At 37.3% G+C, this 24,953-nt stretch overlaps 1 protein-coding gene and 1 long non-coding RNA gene across 2 annotated transcripts in view; one reads left to right on the forward strand and one right to left on the reverse strand.

The window, feature by feature from the left end:
* Positions 1-1,181, reverse strand: part of LOC115512110 — a 28,213-nt gene extending 27,032 nt beyond the window's left edge. Inside the window, exon 1 of the long non-coding RNA XR_003968281.1 lies at positions 1,023-1,181. This is a non-coding gene — a long non-coding RNA (uncharacterized LOC115512110). The remainder of the gene's footprint in view (positions 1-1,022) is intronic.
* The window catches only part of MARCHF1 (membrane associated ring-CH-type finger 1), an 89,759-nt gene that overhangs the window by 1,509 nt on the left and 63,297 nt on the right, over positions 1-24,953 (forward strand). The window lies entirely within an intron of this gene.

Below are 24,953 nucleotides of genomic sequence, written 5' to 3' on the forward strand. Positions count from 1 at the left end.
TTAATTGGATAATGACTGATCCTGTTAAATGGATCGACAAACAGTTGGATCTGATACCCATTCTATTTAAGACAAGACGAGTGGAGTAAATATGAGTGAGAGAGTGTATGAAACCTTAGGTCCTTTAATGCAAATTTGGTGAACTGTTAGCATCCTGATGGAAAGATATTTAAGGCTTGGGTTTTTTAAGGTCAGATTTTGTACCAAAAAAAATCTCCTCTGCAGTTGGTGTTAATTTGTTCTCCAATTGTCTGACTCAGCAGGGTAATTCAAGACTGAAAGAACAGAGAAACAGGTCATGGACGTATCAGTGGGGGTGCTGGAGCCTTCAGGGAAGGAAAACACATTAACTTTAGTGATAATCATGTACTAAAAGGTGTCAACATGCAGACATTTCATAGCTATGAGACTCCTTTCTCCCACTTTTCATCCATCCATATACATTTTCAGAATAACTTAATGTGAATAAGAATTATATGAATATCCATTCTGGTGTGCACAAATCAGATAATTTTAAACAAAACAGATAGTTTTACATTTTCATGTTATACCCAGTCATTTAAATTGGTTAGATTCTGTTTGGGAGCATATGAAGTTTTTTTGGGTAATGCTTGGTTGTTTGGGCTTGTTTTATGAAAGTCAAAGTTGCTTTAAAAAACGTGTGTGTGTGTGTGTGTGTGTGTGTGTGTGTGTGTGTGTGATGTGAATCACATGACCCAGAAAATGCTGCCCATGTCCATTCAAGACAAGACAAGGGGAATTAAGCTCTGGATGTAAATAATATTATAATAGTTTGTTTCTCTGAAAGTTTTATAAGATATTTATAAATTGTTTATTCATGGATTCATTCAAGCATCTGTGATACATCAATTCTAGGCATTAAAAATATTATAGTACTTGTCCAGTCTGACATCTTAGAGCTTACAGTCTAATGGGAAACACAAGAACACAATAATTTCACAGTTGATATATAATTACAATTGTGATAAGGAACATGAAAGCACATAACAAGGAAACTTTACCTATTCTGCAAGATGAGAGAAGAACTCTCTTGAGGAGCTGATGAACTGACTGAGGCTCAAAGGATGACAGGAATGGATCAAGGAAAGAAACAGGGAAGATCATCTGGGCAGAAGGTGGCACAATAAGAAGTCAGGAGGAGGGGAGGAGTTTCGCAATCCAGGGAACTGGAAGTGGGCTTCTGTGGCCAGGGTGTGGTGAGCGAGGGGGATGGGTGGTGCAGAGGAGTGGGGGGAGGTGGAGAAGGCCTTGTCAAACATGCTCAGAGATTTAAAGGAAGTGGCACCATTTGATTTATATATTGATGGAAGTTTCTTATAATCCTTTGAATATGATTTAAGTGAGACTTTGCTAAAATGTTGGAGGATGGAATAAAACACTATTTCTAGTCTAAACTAAGAACTCCCCACTTAAAACCATCTGTCGTCATTCCCCGAATCTACTTCCAACATAATTTAATGAAAGTCAGTTAAAGAAGCTAGTTGTAGGCTTAATGGTAATTGGAGAAAAAAGTAATGCTTGCAATTAAAGTCATAGTGGCTGGTTCTCCTAACTTAAAAGCACTGCTCTGGAGGAACATTTTCAAAGACAGGATATTTAACTTAGACTTCTATTAATGAAAGTGAGATTGATGGGCCTATAGTTATTATTTCTTGCTGTGGGTTATCATCAAAATATATCCACTAAGCCAATACTAGGGCTGCATATTATGCTAGATGCTGAGGGCAAAATGCAACAAAAGACTTGATTCTTTCCTCCAGTGGCCTGTTATCTAGTGGGAGAAATTGAACACATACGTGAAAAGATGCAAATTCAAGACAGTACAGGGTGAATTAAAAAAAAAAAAAAGGAATACTGCAGAAATTTGAAGAAAGAAAAATTGCTGAGAGCTGGAACAATCTGGAAAGCCCGTAAGAGGTGGGATTGGGACAAAGAAAGGTAGAATTAGATTGGCAGAGACGTATGGATAGGCATTCTGGGCACTCAGGGCAGGGGAAATACCATAAACCCAGACAGAGATGAGGAAATGACTGTGCACTGAAGAATTTTGTGTGACTTTATATGACTAGGTTGGAAAGTTTACATAGATAACAATTCAAACAAACAAACAAACAAACAAACAAAAAGACTTGTAAAGGAAACATATGTATGTTTCCAAAGAGTTCAACTATGTTCTACACATCTTTGTTCTCAAACTGCCTTGATGAGCCTTTTGATACCAAAAAGGCTGCCTCAAAAGCTGAGAACAGATCAAGGAGATTGTGCTCCCTTTAGCCCATCTTCAATCAGAGAAGCTTCATGATTATCTCTTGTATGTAACGGGGTTCTACATAGTATCCCTTTAAGAAAAACAAATTTCACTGCAAAAAATAATACAGAACAGCCTTTGCTAAATAGCATAGGCCTGATGAAGAAAAACATATACACAGAGTAGTCCCAGTGTCCGGGCCGGTGGGGGTAGGTGTATTGGGAAAGGAACCTAGATTTAAGAGAACAAGTTGTAATAAGGTAGAAGTATCCAACTTTGGGGTAAGTAGGATTAGGATAATAAAGAGTAATGAAAGGAAAGAACAGATGGTATACTGGCATTCCACTGGGTGAATGGAAACAATCTTGGTGCTTGGAATTGGTAACAGCGTAAGATAAAGGAGTCAAGGAGGACTCCAAACCTTGGAACTTGGGAGACAGTAAACGCTGTTGTTACTGACAAAGTCAGAAGAGGTCAGAAGCAAGCTGGTTTGGGAAAGACATGATGAGTTCAATTACAGACAGGCTGTTTGTGGTTGCAATGACATTGCAGGGTCAGTTGTCCAGCAGATAATATGAGACATGTCAGCGAAAGGCAGGACAGCAATCACAGCTGGTTCTGTATAATTTTTCAAGCATTAGAGAACTATACACAGATCAACACTAAACAATTGCATACTTGCAACTGTCATTAACATGATGCGTTAGCACAGGGCAATAGCACAAAGACACTAAAAATGAAAATCTTCTCAAGGCCAGGGAGGACATATAGATTTGGGTATCATTCTCAGGCAGATAACCGGGATGCCTGGGAAGTGAATGAAATCTCTAAATGAGCTCATACGCAGGAAAAAGGCCTCCACATGGACACAGCCTGAGCACCAGAGTCCCCTGTGCAAGGAAGAGAAACAGCAATTGCCTGTGAACTTGCACTCTTGCTGCTTCAGACACGCATGGGCAGAACCCGCCTCAGCCACAACCACAAAGCAGAAGAAGCTCCTAAGCCCTTCCTCCTTTTCTGTTCCTGGCATTTGGTCCCCATATAGACACCCTACCCTCTTTCCCACTCTCATCAAAGCCTTATTCGGAGAAAGTTTCTCTATTAGCCAATTACAACTTACAGGAAATTTAAGTCATCATGCTAACACACCCATAGCTGTGTAGTGGTAAAGGCTTTATCTTCTTCATACAAAAAAAAAAAAAAAGTTTTTAAAACATGGATTAGATCATGTTAGCCCATACTTAAGGCTTTTCAATGGCCTCTCAATTGCCCTCAGAGGCAAGTTCAAAATCCTTAATATGATTTACAAGTCCCTGCATGATCTATCTATCAGATCTGCCTCTCCAGCTTCAACACCCACCATTAATGAAGACCTGTTCCTGCTAGTCTGTCTTCAGTTCCCTGAAAGTGCCCAGACCTGTCCCTTTCAGGGCCTAGAATGTCTTCACAGCACCCCCTCTGCCCTTCCCCAGATGAAATCCTACTCATTCCTTTTTAGTTGAAATGTAATTTCTTTAGGGACACCTTCATGATTATCTAAGCAACACTCAAGCCCCCTAGTCACTTCCATGGCATAATTTTTAATTGCTAACATGTAGGTATTTTTGTGATTGACTGTTTCAGATTTGTTCCAGTGTCCACAGTGCCTGGAACAGCACCTGGTAGATAGAATATATTCAGCATATAGTTTCTGAATGAATGGATTTAGAGAAAATGAATTTTTCTAAGGGAATTATTCTTACAGTGTGAAATCATAGCATTAGGTGGTAGTTTACCTCACCTGCTATGGAACCAACATACAAAGAATACTCGACACCAGCAGTGCTCAGACCTTAGTGGACATGAGCATAGGCCACAAGGCTTGTTGAAAGACAGATTGTTGGACCCACTCCCAGGAGTTTCTGATTCTCTTCTCTGGGGTCAGGTCCATGAATTTGCATTTCTAAAATGTTCCAAAGCAATACGAATGTGGTGATCTAAGGGGCCACATTTTGAGAACCACTGTTCTATGCTATATTTCTCTTGGGCCTTAAGTGGGAAGAGAGAAATTGAAAGGATGAATTTGGGAAGTATAATTATAGTTTTCTATCGTATTCTATTGAGTGATGACACAAATCAAAAATAAATTACTTTCTTGTAGTTTACACTGTCATACCAGTACGTGCTGGTCCTCTAAATCATACACTGACAAAATCCCAACTTTACCAGGAACTCAGATGTCATGGTTTGTCTACTGTGTCTCTTCAAACCCACTTCCTCTTGCAATTACCCCAATTCTATCAGTGCATTCACACATACACTGAATTTCCAGTTTTTGACTATTTTTCTTCTGCTTTGGTTATATCCAGTCGCTAACCAAAACCCATCATTTGTTTCTCCCAAGATGGCTTTTGATCTGTGCCTTCTTTCTCAATAGTAATGTCCCACTTTGACTCGTCTCTACACTTCGTTCTTTCTCACATTCATTCTTTAGCCTATTACCTGCTTTTGTCAGGACCCTTCTGCCAGATTAAAGTCAACTGAAACCAATTCAAATGAGCTTAAACAAAAACAAGAAGGGGATGTATTAGCCACAGACATAGGAAATCCAGATATACAGATGACTTCAGGGACTGCAGAGACTCAAACAGTATGGTTCTCTCTTCTCTGTGTATTGTTTTCATTTTCTCCAACTGCAGGCAAGCTTCCTGTAGATAGCAGAGGGAAGAAACAGTGTGGGTAGAGAGACTTTTTGGCTTAAATCTTACCAGCCTCAACTTAACTGAAGAGAGACATGTTATCTTCAAGCAGTTACATGTGAAATCCCAGGGATGGAATACAATTAGCCTGCTCTAGGTCACATCCTTGGGCTAATCATAGTCACCAGGGGCTTTAGGCATTATGCTTGGACCGAGTCCTTGGGTGGGAAATTTGGATTTAAATCTGACTATTGGCAACCCCTCAAGACCCTTATGAATTGGAGAAAAGACATTTCAATAACAAAAAGAACAGCATCAGTACCAGAAAAAGTGGAAAGAGAATTATAAGCAGGAAAAAACAAAACAATAGCATTCAAATACCATCCAGTGAAGCTGTCCCCCTTCCCAGTGTCTTTCTCTTCCTTTCCAAATGCCCATATTTAATTTTTTTTTCAACGTTTATTTATTTTTGGGACAGAGAGAGACAGAGCATGAACGGGGGAGGGGCAGAGAGAGGGAGACACAGAATCAGAAACAGGCTCCAGGCTCTGAGCCATCAGCCCAGAGCCTGACGCGGGGCTCGAACTCACGGACCGCGAGATCGTGACCTGGCTGAAGTCGGACGCTTAACCGACTGCGCCACCCAGGCGCCCCTCCAAATGCCCATATTTAGATGTACTTCAATATCCATCTCATTTTTATCGGCTCCATAAGGCTTTCCCAAACTATTCTGGTCAGCAGTGATCTTTTCTTTCTTCAAAGTCCCACAACCTTTTGTAGTCGGTAGTGCTTGTTTAGTATTCCCTTCTTTTCTTTTTTTTAAATGTTTATTTATTTATTTTGAGAGAGAGAGAGAGAGAGAATACACACATGAAGGGGGAGGGACAGAGAGAGAAGAGAGAATCCCAAGCAGGCTCTGTGCTGTCAGTGCAGAGTCCCACGCACATGGGGCTTGAACTCATGAACTCTGAGATCACAACCTGAGCCGAAATTGAGTCGCAGGCTTAACCAACTGAGCCACCCAGATGCCCTAATATTCCTTTATTTTCTCGTAGTTCTCTTTTTCTTATATAATAAGCTCTTGAAGTATGAATTATGTCTTATATCTATTTTGTGCTGTCCACAGTACTCAGAATAATTCTGGCATTTAGCAATTGCTCAAACTGAATCCTCAGAATGGCTTCGAAATTAGTGAGTGCTAAAAGAGGAGACTCAAAAACCATGGGGAACAATGGGAATTGGGTGGTACAAGGTAAAAAAAAAAAAAAAGATATATTTAATTCCATCAATGGTTTATTTAAAAGAGGAAAAGCCCAAAAGTAAATAACTTTTTGTAATGTTTTAGTCTAGCATGGGTTAGATGATGAGATTGAAGGTATACTTTATATTGTTTTGCTATGGACTTCATTATTCATATTCTCATTTTTTTCTTCAAGAAAAAAATTTTTGAAAATTAATTTTAAGAGACAGAGCGAGTGGGGTAGGGGCAGACAGAAGGGGAGAGAGAGAATCCCAAGCAGGCCCCACACTGTCAGCATGGAGCCTGATGTGGGGCTTGAACTCATGAACCAAACCTGAACCAAAACCAAGAGTCAGATGCTTAACCAACCAAGCCACCCAGGCACCCCATCTTTAAGAAAAATGTTTGAGGAAAATGAGAAAATTCTAAAAATAGTCTATTTTTGACTTGTTGAATTCTTGCAATTTGCAGTAACTTTAAACAAGGTGAGGAAAAATGGAAAGAGAACATTTTTAAAACTCAGAATGTTCAAAAATAAAATAAAAAGTAAAACTCAGAATGTTCATAGAAGAAAACTACTTTCTGAGAGCAACACAGTCATGCTTTTTGACAAAGCACTAGCATTTATAAGATTGATTTAGATATTTTTTTAATAATAAGCCTGAGCTCCTAAGAGAAGTGTGCTTAAAATGGACCATTTTTATCCCTGCCATCATATCTGTGTATTCATTTATTCATTCATTCACACAGTAAACAACTATTTATTGGGAATTTACTCTGTATCCAGGCAACATATTAGAAGCTGGAAATAGAGTGGAAAATATAGGAATGGTCCCATCCCCTAACAACTTACATTCCTGTTGGTAAAACAAATAATTGAACAAGCAAATGTGAAACAAAAAACAATCCATGAGTGAAGCTAAAGGAACACATTACATCTAATAGAAAAAAAGCAGGTTTCCCTGAGAAACTAATAATTAACAAGAAGCCCAAAGGGGAGTAGCCAAGCAAAGAGAAGGGATAACCTGTTCAAGGAGAAGGATATGGCGTATGTGAGCGTCCAAAGATGAGTGAGGTAGGGCATAAAAGGATTTCAATGTGACCTAGCAGCGAGGATGGGGAGGGGAATGGTAACCAACCATGGAGTTCTTAATCAACCACAGATAGGAGTTTGGACTGCGTTTTAATGACAGGGATAAATTTCTGTAGGCTTTTAAGGAAGAGATGACACTGTCACTTTAGTGTTCTGGAAGACCACTCAAGCTGCTTTTGGAAAATAGACTGGAGAGGGTGAGGCTGAAGGGAAAGAAAACCAATTAGAAAGACAGAGCTGTGTCCCAGGGAAGAGTTGGTGGTGGCTGTGAGAATAAAAAGTAGATGGATTTTTAAAATATTTTGAAAGTAAATCAAACAGAATCTGATGACAACTCACATTTATATCTGATCTCAAGTTTCTGATTTAGAAGACTGGGTAGATTATAGCACCCTTTCCTATTGAGAGAACACGCTGCTTGAAAGTCAGATTTAAAAGAAGATGAGTTCAGTTTTATACATAATAGTTTGAGGCACAAGACAACTATCCAAAGAGAGATATCCAGGAAAGTTCAGAAGAGGCTTTGCAACTTTACATGAAGAGTAGGAAGTCTTGAGCATATAGGTAGTTATTGTCAAGATCTCCTATGGAAAATCTGTAAACTGAGGAGATGATGGCACGAAGAACCCTGGGGAATAGGAATACTTAATGGCCCTGAAAGAGGAAAAGAAGCCAACGGAGAGAAGGAAGAGAATGACCAAAGAGGCAGATGAAAACCTAAGACTGTATAAAGGAAAGAGAGAATGTAATAAATAGGGAGAGAGGTGAATTCAGGGGCCTCTCTTTGTTTTCAATTTAGAGAATATTTGAGCTCAGAGAGAGGAAGAGAGAGAAGTTGACAATGAAGAAAACTGATCAGACTGTTATTTTTTAAATCCCCACAGAGAAGATAGGAAAGGATGGAACCCAAAGACCAAAATAAAAAGATTCCCATGGCAAGGAAAATAGGAATGATTTTCTTTGCAATAGAAGTAAAAGAGGAAATGACAGATACCGGGACAAATGTAGATCTACAGATTACAGAAGTTTCTTTTTGATGGCCTTGGAGAGCAAAGGGGTTGCTTACAGAGCCATACATCAGTGAAATTTGAATTTCTGAGAACAAATAATTTCTCATTGGGATTCACATATACTAAAAAAATACTCTTTGGGGGCACCTGGGTGGCTCAATCAGTTGAGCTTCCGACTTCGGCTCAGGTCATGATCTCACAGTCTGTGAGTTCGAACCCCGCGTCGGGCTCTGTGCTGACACCTCAGAGCCTGGAGCCTGCTTCAGATTCTGTGTCTCCCTCTCTGACCTTCCCCCATTCATGCTCTGTCTCTCTCTCTCTCAAAAATAAATAAACGTTAAAAAAATAATAATAATAAAATTTAAACATTAAAAAAAGTACTCTTTGTTCCTCTGAAATTCCAATTTAACTGGGTGTCTCGTGTAATTTTGCTAAGTCTGGCAGTGCTAAGCATAGCAAGGTAGAAAAAGCATTGTTGGAAGCTCTGTTGAGGGACAAAACTATGTGTTTATATGGCCACAGATCGCAGGAAGTGTAACTTACCTCTGCAGTACATCATTAAATGCAGACACAAAGAAGGCAGTTGAACTTGGACCTAAGCAGTGACATCATCAAACCTCTAGATTTCACATTTAGCACAGCTTTACATACGTATCCCCAAGTATCTCCAGATAAATTTGAAATTTAAAAACTGACACAAATATGCTTTACAAACAAGATTTTTAAAATAACATTTTATTTTAGTAAAATAACATTTCAGTTAGTAGTTTTGCTTTCCATATTTATTTAGAGAGGAAAAAAAAACCCATACTCCTTTTTACCTTACCCTTTCAGGTAATTATTATAGCATTGGGAAAACTCATAGACTCATGGATCATCTAGATCACTTTCCAGTCTGATCTTTGAAGACCCTTAGAACATCAGCACACATTACCATCTCTGTCTTCCTTGGACACAAGAAGGCTTCCTGGGGCAGCCTCTTTCCTTTTAGAATCTCTAACTGTGAAAACACTCTTTCTCATGTTTAATCAGCCTATATCCTTGTATTTTCTACCTGTTGGTCCTAGATTTATATTCTTTGTGTAATAGATATTTAAATTTTGTTTATGTATTGTGTTACTTCTTTCTGTTACTTTTTTTGTACCACAATGAGACTGGCATTCTATTGTCTAGTCCATTCCGTGAGTAAAAGATGAACTGTTCAGAGTTTTCAATATTTAGGTGAGAGAGGTCTCCTAAGTGACTTAATGGCAGCCATTTATATCCAAGGGGTAACCGACTCTTCAGAAAGTTCATAAATGTATTCTCTTCCTTAGGCTTTGCCTTGTTTTGCTGAGTCTTTTAAGAATTAATAATAATCTTTCTTCTGTTCACTTTAATAACAACTTAATTGGTAGGAAGTACAGAAATGAACACCATCAGTAACCTGTCACAGGTGAATCATTGGAATTACTCAATATAGAGTCATAGGGTCTCACTTTCAACTCTTCCTTTCTCTCTACTGGGAGGGATAAAACTTGGAAAACATAAAACGGCTCTCTCTTTATATATCCGATGGAAAAAATGAGAAAAATGGATGTGTATTGCAAATGTATGCATTTCTAGTGTGATAGTGTTGTAGAACTAATTTCTTTTTTTGAAATGAATAATTATGCTTATTGTAGTCCTCAGCAAAACTTCAGACATAGACTATCTACTTTATTCTACAGATTTGAGGGTTCTCCAACAAATAAAATGTTAATTAGCACCACATTCTAATGTTATGAATGTATAGTGCAATTTCACAGTCTTTCAGCATTTATCCAAGTAACTTATATCTTGAATGAACAAAAGCAATGAATTAAGACATTGATATTTATACATATATACACACACATGAAATTTGTGAGAAAAATAACATGAAAGACTTACAGAAATGGCACTTTATATCTTTTTCAAAATATATCTTTCAGATACATACTTTGTTCTTAGCAAGATTTTGTGTTTTTTGGGTTTTTTTTTCCCAATTGTTCTCATTTTGGGAGACAGTCTTTCCAGGAGTGGAATGACAGTGTCACCAATAATACTGATTGTCTTGATTGGTAGATTATCAAAAGCCAAGTAGATTGATTAATATTCTTCTAATTCGGCTAAGTAAATCACTCTGACTTTGGGAAATAGCATGTATTCTGTAGGCCAATTATTTAACAAGCTATGATTTTAGAAAAGAAAAAAGAAAAAAATGGACATTTCTCTACCTATAAAACCAAAAGTAAATTTGAATATTAAGCAGGAATTTTCCAACCTCAGAAAACTTCAGGAAAAAGTAGATAGAAGTATGGTGGTCCTTCAGACATAGAAGTCAGTATTCACATATTATAAAGCTGTTTAAACTATACTACATTTATCTTTTCTTTGTTAATTTCTAAGTTGGCTAAATACTCAATTATATCAAAGTACAAAATGCTGAATAAGAAAAAATATCAATTAGGTGGGGTTTTTTTGTTTTTGTTTTTTGTTTTTTGGGGGTTTTTTTTGAGAGAGAGAGAGAGAGCGTGAGCAGGGGAGGGGCAGAGAGAGAAAGAGAGAGAATCTTAAGCAGGCTCCAAGCCTGGTGCAGAGCTCAACACAGGGCTCCATCTCGCGACTGTGAGAACATGACCTGAGCCAAATCGATAGATGCTTCACTGACTGAGCCAAAACAGGTGCCCCTATCTACTTCCTAATTTAAGAACAATATGTGTTCAGGATTACAATTATTTTGAACTATGAGCTTTCTTTAATGGACTTATATTTGTTTGGCAAGGTGCAGTTTCTTCCCTGCCGAAAGAAAGGAAGGAAGGAAGGAAAGAAAGAAAGAAAGAAAGAAAGAAAGAAAGAAAGAAAGAAGAAAGAAAAGAGAGAGAAAAAAGAAAAAGAGAGTGGGAGGGAGGGAGGGAGGGAGGGAGGGAGGAAGGAAGGAAGGAAGGAAGGAAGGAAGGAAGGAAGGAAGAAGGGAGGGAGAAAGGAAGGAAGAAATAAAAAAAAGAAAAAGGAAAAAAGCAGCACCTTCTGTCTTCTCTCACGTATACAAATTCATTTTTAAACATATATTTGTGTGTGTATATATATATATACACACACATATATATGCAAACAGAAAATGAACAGTGTAATGAACACTGTATAAAAAAACTGATGAATACTGGGTGCAGTGTTTGTTGCTACCACCTCATGACTTATATGTGAGAATTTATTTATAGCATGAACATTTCCTCCATTTCTAATTACCATGTTTATGTTTTCATCTTCCTTACAACCATTGCAGAGTCGTTACACATTCATTTCAAATCTTCTGCAACCATCCTCAGACATAGGCAAATTTAAACACCAGTGTCTAATTGGGTTCAGAAATTAAAATTCCCCTGGCACAGCCTGGGTGAGTTGTCTTTGGTTCATAGCACTCTGACAGCCATAAACTCAGCCTGATGGTCTCCTTGCCTCTTCTGTCAGATATAAGGAGGCCTCCAGGAGTCTGTTTGTTCCCATTCACTCACTTCCAGGTTTATGCAGAACTAAAGATGTCATAATACAGGAGCTGGTGTATTTGGAAAGCTTCCTGAAGGTGGATTTTACTTTAGACATTATACTGCAAACTTTCTTCTTTCCTTCATGGTTCTCTAACAAGCGATCATGAAACCTCTCCATTTTCTGCCTAACTTGTACCACTTTGCTCTCATTTGGCTCCTCTGAGCCTCACCTGAATAAATTCTGATGTCTTTATTTTAAAAGTATTTTGATCTGAGCTAGCTCACAACTCTCACAGGGTGTAACCAAATTAAAATGTTTTGCCACTGTATAAGATAGTATCAATGGAGAAAACAAAGGCAGAATATAGGAAGAAAAATACATAACTAGAGTGAAATAGAAGTCACATACAATGTCAGAATGTTCCATGAATGAGAGGAGTCTTGGTTTGAAAGCCTCAAAATTAAACCAGTTCAAGCTAGAAAGAATGAGAAAGATCACTTCATCCAGTGGTTCTCAATCTAGGGTGTGTGTTAGATTCACCTGGCAAGTTAAAAAAAATGTTCCTGCCAGGACCCCATCCTGATCCCCCTGGAAGTGATGTCTCAACATGGGTACATTTTTAAAAGCAACCCAGATTACTTTAATGAAGCCAGGGCTGAGAATCACTGATTTTTTAAACCCAATCTCAGGTGAACAAACTGATGCCCAGAAGATACATATATTGCAAGAACCATACTTTGGGCAGCAGGTTCACTTGGCAACACTTCTATAACCCAGAAACACTAAAAAGGAGCCTGGGGGTGAACAACTGGTACAGATTATTTCCCTTCAGCTCTTGAAACCATTTGGGATAGTGGTTCTTAAACTTGAGAAGTTTATTGGTGGAAATAGAAGATGCAGCTGCTTTTTACAATGTTCATCTTGGACCAGACCTCAAATTTCTCATCTAGTTGCAATTCACTTGCAAATGACACTGTAGAAAAAGCAAACAAACAACTAAATCCATGGCTTTCAAAATACAGTCCCTACACCACTAGCATCAGAATCACGTGGGAACTTGTTAAAATGCAAATTATTGGCTCCCAACCCAGACCTACTGAATCAGAAACTCTGGGAGTAAGTCCCAGCTATCTAGTTTAACTGGACCTCTATGTGATTCTGATACACACTAAAGTTTGAGATCCACCGAAGTAGCAACTGCAGATGAGAAAACAAGAAATTGTAATACAGGTGTTCATGCTGCGATGGGTAAATATAGGGAGTTTTGGAGTATAAGGAAACGGAGCGTGCTGCAAGTATGTACATGAGAGACAGGAAAACATGGGGTAAATAAAGGGCACAGATATATGTTTGTATTTGATTATTTTCTTTTTCCTTTTTTCAATGACTTGACATATGTGTGTAGATATATGTGTGTGTATATGTATATATACATACACGTGCGTGTATATACACATATATATACACACACATACACTCCAAAAGGATAAATTAGGAAATTGAGAAAATCAGGACACATGAAAATAAGGGTAGAATGATACTAAATCTACAAAAATGCATATATGGAGATACACTACAAACTTAAGTTTCATAGACACAGTGGCCAAAGCAAAGAAACAGATTTCACGGAAAAGCACACCAAGTGTTCAGATGAAACACAGCTTTTGCTAGTAATGAAGAATGACTAAGCAAAATTTCTTTCATGAGTCCTTATAATGAGAACATGTCATATAGTGGATGGCATCCTCATCTACCTGCATGTAATGAACATGTTCCACAGGGGTCCACTTTCTTTAACAATGAGGGTTGGCAGAGAACAGGGTTAAGGTCTTATCCTACTGCTAGAGAGCTATGTTAAGTGCTTAGAAGGATGGCTTCTCCAACTTCAAAACTCTAAGACACTCAGTGTTTGTGGGAAAAGAAATGTCACAGAAGCAAATATCTGTATCCACTGGCATCCTGCACTTTTTTGTGATAAATAGCTCAAGATCAATTCTCTCTTATTTAACTGCTTAATTTCCCATGACATATAATGACTTGAACATTCTTGCAAGGATGATGTTTTTAAATTATATCATGACTATTGACTTCATAAGAAATACAAAGATGTATCATAAAAGTCATGACTTACATATTTTTTTATCATTTTGCATCATGTACTACATATAGTATGTCGTTAATGGGTAAGAGAAAAGTTTGGGGTAAAATTATGTGAAATTTGCTTAAGAACCTTAAGAAGAATAGAAAAAAAAAAAAGGATATGCTTCTTCTTCCACATCACCTCCACCCACCTTCCCAAATACTGAGCTAATGTGACCAAGTACAACCATAGGTTGATGCCACCTACCCAGTTAAAAGAGCATTTGTGCCAATTTCTCACCTGATCTCACAACCATATTCTTCAACATCCCTTGGGAGACATCTTGGCCTAAATTCCACTCTATGCAAAAATAAGGCTCACAAATGTGCATAAGTTTTGTAGCTTCTTCATGCCTTTGCCAGTGGTAAGTTTGCATGCAGGTTAATTTTCAATATATTTATCATAATGATATGATGAGTAATGTGAATGGACTTTTTTGGCTCCATGTGCAATGATTTCATTCCCCTACCTTTTGTCAAATGCCATTAAGGGATCAAGTGCAGAAATCAACAAACTTTGTGATTCACTAATATAATGTGAATATTCATTATGATATGAAATATACACACTTGTGTTTATAACATATATATGTAATAGATATATAATCTACAACAGGTAAAGCTGTTACAGTTACATTCAAGTAAAATGTTATTTTATGAATCCAACTAAAGATATTATCAGTTTGTATTCACGATGTACTTCTTTCAAGAATACCCACACTAAGATGGTATTTGAAAATTAAAATAAATTTGAAAACAAAAAGCAGCTTTCATTACAATGACAGTGAAGATGTTTTTAAATATCAAGCCCAGAACTTTACCTTCTTTCTTGCTGTGTGCATCAAAAAAAAAAAAAAAAAGATACAATCTCCATCAACATCAAGAAAGCAGAAGAATGTTACTAGTTTCTTATTATCTATCAGCTATACATCATCAGAAACTAAAATAAACTGGGAGTTAGTCATGACAGTGATACACCCTTTTATTTATCTCTAAAACTTCAGGTTTTACTTCTGCACTTCCTTGTTTGCACTTACGTTTTTCACTTTTGTAGTTTGTGCATGAAAAAAGTTCTAATCTATCTTTCATCAAACTGCTTGTTGAAGTTACACATTTCACTTTTTTTAATATAGTTTTTGTCTTCAAATAAAGACAGCTGCTTCAGAGACCTTTAAAAAGGCAAAGAAAATAAGGAAGCGATATACAAAATGATTGCATCTGGCGTACATAATTAATGAAATATATTGAGTGTGGAGGAAAAATGATATCAATTTATCGGTTAGATTATGTCGTCGTGAAAAATGCTGTTGAAAAAGTTCAAAAGGTGATGAAATCACAGGAATACAAAATGAAATCACAGCCAGGCACCAAGAAAGACTCCATGGGCAGTGACGAGTATTGAGAACATAAGGGAAGGGAAACAAAACTAATATAAAAACAGGGAGGGGGACAAAACAGAAGAGACTCATAAATATGGAGAACAAACTGAGGGTTACTGGAGGGGTTCTGGGAGGGGGGATGGGCTAAAGGGGTAAGGGGCACTAAGGAATCTACTCCTGAAATCTTGTTGAACTATATGCTAATTTGGATGTAAATTTAAAAAGATAAATAATAAAACAAGTTAAAAATAAAAAAAAAAGAGATGTCCAAAAAAAAAGAAAGTTGAAACATATCCACAAGTCCAGGCAGGTGAAAATGCTGATGATGGAGCTTGAGAGACCCCTTTCAGCTAGCAAACAACAGGGTAAATTGGTTTTAGCTTCTAAGGAACTGAAGCAGAATTCTATACAGAAATGGAATGTTTGAGTACACATACTTTTGTAGATCATAGATGTATACCATAGCTGCATGAAGTATCAAGTTTTATATACTTAGAATTCAGATAATATAAGATATCTGTGGTATTGGTATATATGTGTGGAGTGTAGATGAGGGACAAAGTATTCTTAACACTTTCTGTCCTTCAAATCAATATATATATTGGGTATAAACTGGAGACTTTCACTGGTAAGGTTAGCACCTGCAAGTTTGTATTTCTGTTAAAATATAAATGACAGTGGGTGGAAATCCTTTGGTTACTACATAACCAAAATGTTACAAGGGCTGCTCCTAGAGAGGGACACACCAAGAAAACAGACTCTTAACTAAAGTGGAACAAACTGACGGTTACCAGAGGAGAGGTGGGTGGGGAGATGGATGAAATAGGTAAAGTGCATTAAAAGTACACTTATCATGATGAACACTGAGTGATGTATAGAATTGTTGAATCATTACATTGTACACCCAAAATTAATATAACACTGTATGTTTACTATACTGGAATTAAAATTAAAAATCTTAAAAAAGTGAAAAAATTAAAGTAATGAGATTTTTAAGCTTTTTATGAGGAAAAAGAGTGGCTGCTTCTGAAGCTGAACAGGAAGGGAACAGTGGAGCAATCCACATTTACGGATAATAAGACAAAACACTTTTCCAAATTGTTCAAATATATACTCATGAATTTGTCAAAGTACTAGAGAATGAGAAAAAGAAAGTGAAGTAGAAGTGGAGAATTATTCTTAAGCCTTTCTATTTTTTTGTTTATTTTAATATTTCTTTTAGTGATTATCACGGTAGTTCCGGTTATTGTAAAGAAAATTAAAAACAGAGAAAACTATTTTGATTTACACTTAATTACCTGGCGGGTCACCTGGGTGGCTCAGTTGGTTGAATGAGTCTTGATTTCGACTCACGTCATGATCTCACGGTTGGGATCGAGCCCCACATCAGGCCCTGCGCTGACAGTGTGGAGCCTGCTTGGGATCCTATCTCTCTGCCTATCTCTCTCAGTCCCTCCCCCCCTTTCTCTCTCTCTCTCTCTCTCAAAATAAATAAACATTTGAAAGAAAAATAGACTTAATAACCTAGCTAGATAATCACTATTTAGATTTTAATATATTTAGATATATTAAGATTTGATATATTCCCTTCTAATCTTTTATGCACATAATTTTTAATAGGATTATGCTATGTTTTCAGTTATTTCTCCAAATGACAATGTATAATGTTCACACACATACCTTTAAAAGAAACTTATTTTGGTATAAGTGAAAGCTCTGTTCTGTAAAGATTATGAATAAATAAAATTTATACGATTTTATTTTTTTAAGGCATTTTCATTTGGATCCACAAAATTGTGTTTTCCACCCCAGAGAAACAAATGGTTGCGACAATGAAATGTATGAGAATAATTCTGGATATACTACATACTAGGAAAATTGAATTAGAGGGAGTAAGGAACCACATTATTAATTAGATATTTGTCATTCTACTGCTAGTTGGAAAAACATTTTAAATGTAATTACTATTTGAACTAATTATCTGTTATTCATGGTTCTGCTATTTGGAAAAAATATCTTTCAGATATGATTTTTCATTGAAATATCTCAAATCCAAGATAGTAGAATCTATGAGAAAGTGTGAAACTGCTTCCTTCTGTTTTCCAAAATGACTGTCCCATATACAATGTAATGAAGTTAAAAATTAACTCACAAACATGATGGGTTTTAAGTGGTACCTGTGGTGACAAACAAATGCTCAGAGGCCCTGTAGATTAAGCATCTGTCCTGAGAAACTTTCATTAAAACCCTAAAGTCAGTCTGTCCTTCACTCCCATTGTCCCACAGCCCACCCCACCTCCTTTACCCAGATTGGTACCTCCTTTACCAACTTGTACAGTATCTAGTGTTCTCTTTTCCATTCTCACAACTATTACTGTAGCTCTTCTTACTACTGTTGATTTTGACTATTATAATATTCCCTTCTTTTTCTTTCAGATCTCTGAGGTAACACAGATTAAGCTTCCTAATGATACTAGTTTCTTACTCAAATTTTTTAGTATGTTCCTACTCCTACTGAAGACACTTAAGCATTGTGTGTGTGTGTGTGTGTGTGTGTGTGTGTGTGTGTGCAGGTGTTGGCAATGGATGAAGGAAATGTATTTGAGGCTCTCCATAATCTTATTTTATTTTTCAGCATGATATCCCACTACAGACTTATCCAACATTTCATGTTGCTATCAACATTTTTTACCTGATTACCTGGTCAATTCTACTTCAAAACATTCACTGAAAATATCTGCTATATACGGAGTATCCCACCAACTGCCATGTTTATCTGCCAAAATTCCACCCAAGCTCCAATTCCAGTTCATATACTATGTCTTCCATTGGACTTTGACCACTCTCCCCAACTCGCAATCTGTACATTGTCTTTCCCTCCTTTGCATACAACAGCACTTGAGATGGCACACGTCACATTGTAACTTGGATTCTAGCTAGTTGTGCCATTTCCCAGTGTATAAACTGTCAAAGAATAAGGTCCTTGAAGGGCGAAGACTGAGACTTACTCTGTGTGTTTATCACAGTACCTTATATAACCTCACACATAGTGCATATACAACAAACTGTTGAGCTAATGATTAATAAATGAAGGAATTAATGGATAACTGTGAATAAAGACTGATTCATTCATTGCATTCAAAGTAGCTGGACCTGCTATAAAACATCAGTATTTTGCCAAGACACTTAGTTGCCTGTTTAGAAGACTTCATATGCAGAAGCATATGTCTAATTCATTCGATGCATGCTTGGTTATCTGTAAATAAATTACCTGCTCTGTAAATTATCCATGGCAACTTGAGACTTCCTTTGATGTAATGCTCTACCAGATAAGATTACTGAGTGGACAAAACAATGAAAGGAAGTTATGGTTGAGAATGAGGTTATGAGTATTCAGACACTTAGCAATCACAAAGAAAGTGCTATCACCAAATGAATTTGTTTGGGAGTGTTGTTTGTTCTTTTTAAAAAATCACTTTGAATTAAGAATCTCTGCCAGATGCAGAAAATAAAAAGACTAAAAAGTTATAATGATAATTTTTCTGGTAGTTCTGTTATTATGTATGTACAAAAGCCCTACTATGTATCTGAGCAAATGTTATTTCTTTGGTTACATCTACACAAAAGGCAAATAAGTATGTGTCCTTTTGTTTTTCCTGTCACATCAATCAATGCATGCAGCTGATAACTTTAAGAATATCTGCTTAGGAGTATCTCTAGTTTAATTTTATCAGTCTTACAAACAAACCCAAAAAAGATCTCAAAACTGACTTATAAAATGAATGTTTGTGCCATGTGTGAGAATGTAGAGAAAATCAGTGTATCAGTATGCTCATTCAGCATTTATTACCTATTGACTCATCTGTATGTCACCAGAATTATAAGGTAGGATCTGAAAAGATGCATACTAGTGGGGAAAATCACCTCCTTTACCCAGAAGTAGATTGTACTCTGAGCTCAACAAGAGAGTAAGGATAGTGCAACAAAGTAATAGTTAACAGAGGAGGGATTATTCCAAAGGGTACTATCCATCCTCAGGTCTCTCCTGACTTGGAGGGTTTGGACAGTTTGAATTGATCCTAAAACTACTGAGAAACTCTATTCTGTTGTTGGGTACACTTGGGACTCTTGGGACCATACATGCCTGTACATGGCAGAAAAATCTAGTGTGCTCCAAGAACCCATGCAAACTTCCCAGAAAGTCCTCAAAGAGGACCTAGCCCACGATGAGACTAAATCACTAGGCTGTACATTATAGAGGAGTCCCTATGAGAATCCTTGAACCCAGTCAGAGTTTAAACTCAGTATCAACAAGATCAAACCATCACCAGAGGTGATGACAGCTACAGGAAGAGCAATTCAAATAGAATCTTCCCAACCCATTGAAGCTCATACAACCAAAATACCTATAAATTCAAATAAGAACTGGCCTCCCTGCTGCCATTATTGACACAGCAAGGTGATCATTATCTTCTCCGCTGTTTTCCATCAGTGTGATCAATACCTGGTGAGAAGAAAATGTGGCTGATTAGTTGCAACTTTGTATCAGCTCTGGGATCAAGTTAGGAACCAGGGACATTGCTATGTCACTACTCAGACTACAGCTCTGCGGATGGTCTGAGGTTTTGAACAAGTCAGTGATGACAAATTAGGGCGTGAAATTAAACTCAGGAAGTCATGCTAAGTACCAAGTGTTTCTGAGTTGAAAATATCCCTTTCAGAAAACGAAACACTTGAAAAAAATCATTTTTGTGTGAAGAACTGTCACTTATCTGCAGATTGTCTAATAGATTCAGAATGACCAATCTTACGATTACAAAAATTGTATTAGCTCTCTGTAGAATATTTTTATTCTTCTGTCATAATTATATTTTTAATTCGAGTTTTCAGGATTTTTAAAATTTTTTTTAATGTTTATTTTTGAGAGAGACAGAACGTGAGCAGGGGAAGGGCAGAAAGAGAGGGAAACAGAATCTGAAGCAGGCTTCAGGCTCTGAGCTGTCAGCACAGAGCTCTATGCAGGGCTCAAACCCATGAACGGTGAGATCATGACCTGAACCGAGGTCAGATGCCTAACCAACTGAACCACCTAGGCGCCCCAGAGTTATCAAGATTTTTTAATCTCGGGCTGAATGGTAACTTAAAATATTTCATCTCTGTAAAGAAAATTTTAGAAATCTGATTTATAAGGTTTTTCTTAATTCTAAAAATGTATGCTGATTCCATATCAATAAGAGTTGGTGGAAACAGATGTTAGTAAGAATAATATTAAATAGTGGCCATCTTCGCTGCTTATTAAGTAAGAGTTACTTCTCCTTTCTACTAAAGATCAGTTTGCTTGACTTCCTCTGATACTCAGATAGGATACAAAATTGGTTCACCTCAGTTTAGTTCCTCAAATGCAAATTAAAGAGTGCATGGTATATGTAAGGATAATACATGTCTCACTTTCAGTTTAAGTGATTTTCCCAAAACACGAACAAAACACTGGTAGTTGGTAACGAGTTCTGAGAATTGCTAAATATCTCACTAAGCTATCTCTTTTGGTCTCTGCTCTATGCATGGGTTTTTTTGTTTGTTTTCTTTCATTTATTTGTTTTTTTCTGCTCTGTACACGTTTAAATAATCGCTTAGAGTGTTCCCAGTCCACTTCTGGTCTAGTAATTAACCATTTTTACCCTGACTTTTTAACACTGCCTTCACTTAAATTACTCAGTATTATGCTATTCTTTCTGTACAAAGAAAATCCTACCCCCAAAAATAAATAAACAGGAATTTATGTAGCCCATAATATCAGAACTTGCATAGATGAGATAATTAACAAACACCAAGGACCATATCTGTGTAGTGTGGAATTTAAGAGCAATGAAACCCCAGGAAATGGAAGGAGCATTGTAGGGAAAGAAGATCTAGAGGCTGTTTCATTAAGGGTGTGAGTGTTAGAACCGCTGCAATTTAGATGAGGTATTATCAATAGAGGGAGGGTATCACAGGTATGAGATCATATTTGAGGATTTTTCCAGAGGTAGATATTCCCAGAATGCAATAACCATCTCAGTATTGATTGAAAAAATACTATTTAACCTTTATTTATCCCTGAATTTTATCCTTGTAAACAGTCTTATAAAGTATGGACCCTGCTGTTTTCCTATTTTATGGATTAGGAACTTGAAAATATAAGAAATTTTCATGATTCTATGAACCATGATTCTAACGCTGATTGTACTTTTAACAACTACACCAGAGTTTCCCAACATATTCTATATTGTGACACATGTAGAGCATGATAACACTTCTGAAGCAACGAGGGTTAAGGGAGAATACACTCAGTATCCTTTACCTAACCTCCAGGCTGATAGGAATCAAGATCTTGGCACAGTAGGAACTTATTTGTGGCAAAACCCACAGCTTATCAGCTGGTAAATTTGTACCATGCTACCATGCCTGTATATTGGGATTTAGTGGGAAATACAGTAGGATAGGTAAGATAAATACAAATTACAGAAGGTCATATAAAAAGCAGGTGAAGTAATTTGGATTTTATTTGATGATGATAGAGTTCTTGAAGAGTGACAGTATTTAAAATCTGAATAACTATGTTTTGAGAATGGTTTGAAAAGAGCAAAGACTTAAAGACAGTTCATGTACCTGTTGACAATTCAAAACTACTAGGGAGATAGCAGTAAGGATGAAAAGAAAGAAGATATGGAAAACACTGAGGGAGAAAAATATTGGCAAGTTGATGACAATTTGAATATAGAGTCTAAAGTATATGGGAGGTTCCAAGATAAAGGCAAGCTGAGAGCAAGATACTTAAGGAATGGCATCTTTGGGAAGAAAAGCTAGTTTAAGACATGGTGAGATATAGGAAGCATCAAGTGTCTTATTGAGGATACCACATTAATGAAGTTAGAGAACTAGCTGAAGTTTCTGGCTATTGGAGAGGCAGAGATTGGATCTATATCCAATAGATGTTTTAAAACCACAAGTCTAGGAGTAATGCTAGAAGATGAAGTACAAAACTCCCAGGACAAGCAAAGGAGAAATGCTAACCAAGGAGGGAGGGAGTGGAAATCAGTCTGTGGAAAAGAAAAAATAATATAATTGCAACATTAGAAAAGAAATATGAGTTCATGTTGTTTAATTACCCTTGCATTAGCTCCTTTGACACAATGCCTGCCATATAAATACCCTGCTTATATTTGAGTATTTTCTTTTTTTTCTTTTTATTTATTTTTAATTTTTTAATGTTTATTTATTTTTGAGAGAGAGAGAGAGAGCACGAGCAGGGGAAGCACAGAGAGAGAAGGAGACACAGAATCTGAAGCAGGATCCAGGCTCTGATTTATGAGCACAGAACCCAACATGGGGCTCGAACCTGCAAACCATGAGATCATGACCTGAGCCAAAGTCGGATGCTTAACTAACTGAGCCACCCAGGCGCCCCGAGTACTTTCTTTTTTTTAATGTTTTTAAATTTATTTTTGATAGAGAGCACGAGCAGGGGAGGGGCGGGGAGGGAGACAGGGAATCCCAAGCAGGCTCCACACCATCAGCACAGAGCCTGATCCAGGGCTGGAACCTACAAACCATGAGATCATGACCTGAGCTGAAAGCTGAAATCAAGACTCAAATGCTTAACCAACTGAGCCACCCAGGCACCCCTATATTTACATACTTTCAATGATGGGAAATTTGCATTCTCCTGGGAGGAGTTCATTATGTCTTTGGAAAGCTCTAGGGTTGTGTGTGTGTGTGTGTGTGTGTGTGTATAGTTCATGGAAATTTGTTTCCTTTAACTTCTAATACACTCTTTTTTTATAATTTTTTATAGTTTATTTATTTATTTTGAGAGATAGAGCAGGGAATGGGAAAAGAGAGAGAATCTGAAGCAGACTCTGCACTGCCCGTGCAGAGCCCAACGTGGGGCTCGAACTCACAAACAATGAAATAATGACCTGAGCTGAAATCGAGAGTCAGACACTACCTGACTGAGCCACTCAGGCGCCCCTGTTTCCTCTAACTTCTGTTCATTAGCTGCAGTTGTGGGACAAAATAAGACCAGCTGCCATTTCACAAAATAGCTTTTCACATATCTATAAACAGTTGTCAGGTAATTTCCCCTTCTTGCTTTTTTTCCTCCCTCCAAAATGTTAAATATGGGAATGAATAGTTCTCTGTATGTGTCCCCAAACTATCGCACTCATATTTAGCTTGTTTTTATAGTTGACATATAACTACATTAGTTTCAGGTGTAAACAATGATTTGGTATTTGTATATACTGTGAAATGATCACAGTAAGTCTAGCTGACATCTACACTCATACTTTCAAAGGTGCCCCTTCGACTTACAATTTTTTTAATGTTTATTTATTTATTTTCAGAGAGAGAGAAAGAGAACACAATCAAGGGAGGGTCAGAGAGAGAGGAGAGAGAGAATCCCAAGCAGATTCTGTGCCATTAGTGCAGAGCCTAACACAAGGCTCGATCTCCCAAACCATGATATCATGACCTGAGCCAAAATCAAGAGCAGGATGCTTAAAAGACTGAACCACCCAGATGCCCCTGACTACAATTTTGGCTTTGTGGAAAAGACTTAGCCATGAATTTAGATATATTGAATTCTAGATTATGTCCCTGTCATTTCTTACCGTGATATCTCACCTACAAAGTCATATCATGGTATCATCTCACCTATCATTTCTCACCTTCCTAGGCTCCAGAATCCTAACATCTTTGGTCTGTTCCCCATAAGTAATCACTATTTTATCTCTACGGTCATCTTATACGCCCTTCTAATTCCAATTTTCCCAAGTTTAAGGCTAGTAGCCGCAGAAGCCAAAAAGGGGAAAGTTACAAAAAGGAGGGGTTAGCCAACAACAACAAAAAGAAAACCAGGAAAAATAAATAATTAGAAAAGGTTTTCAGACCTGACTGTATGGAGGGTATTGGTAGCTTAACAGAAAACCAATCTCAGTAGTAAGATAGATCTCCCTTTCTTACACTACAGATCTTTGAAACGAAGAATGACAGAGTCCTACAAATTGAAATGCAGACATGAAAAATTGAGTTGCTTTTATAAAAACATGCAATCCATTGCATTTATTACCTAGGAGCAATTTTTGTTGATTTTACTGATCACATATATATTGGCAATAATATCTTACTTGGGGATGGTGTTTACATTTTGTATCATATTCTCATATATCTTATTTGAGCCTTATAATAGCGATGTAAGATTTCAAAGATGAGAACACCAACTGTCTGAAAACTTGTCTGAGACCACCCAATATACAGATCTAAATACACTGCTTTGCCTACCTTTCCTTGAGACATGTCTGTGACTTGGCTGATGTAAGGATTCAAATGTGGTAGAAGCTAACTCACCTGTATGGAATCAGAATTCATGAACTTGGTCTTACAAGGATTGACTCTACCCAACTTACCGAACTAGCTGTTAAAAACACATAGCGCCATCAGGACACCTGGGTGGCTCACCCAAGAGCATCCAACTCTTGGTTTTAGCTCAGGTCATGGTCTCACAGTGGGATCGAGCCCCAAATCAGACTCTGTGCAGACAGTGCAGAGCCTGCTTGGGATTCTCTCTGCCCCTCCCCTGATTTGCAGTTCAGCTCTTGCTCTCTCTCTCTCTCTCT

This window comes from Lynx canadensis, chromosome B1 (assembly GCF_007474595.2).
Source record: "Lynx canadensis isolate LIC74 chromosome B1, mLynCan4.pri.v2, whole genome shotgun sequence".
NCBI lineage: Eukaryota > Metazoa > Chordata > Mammalia > Carnivora > Felidae > Lynx > Lynx canadensis.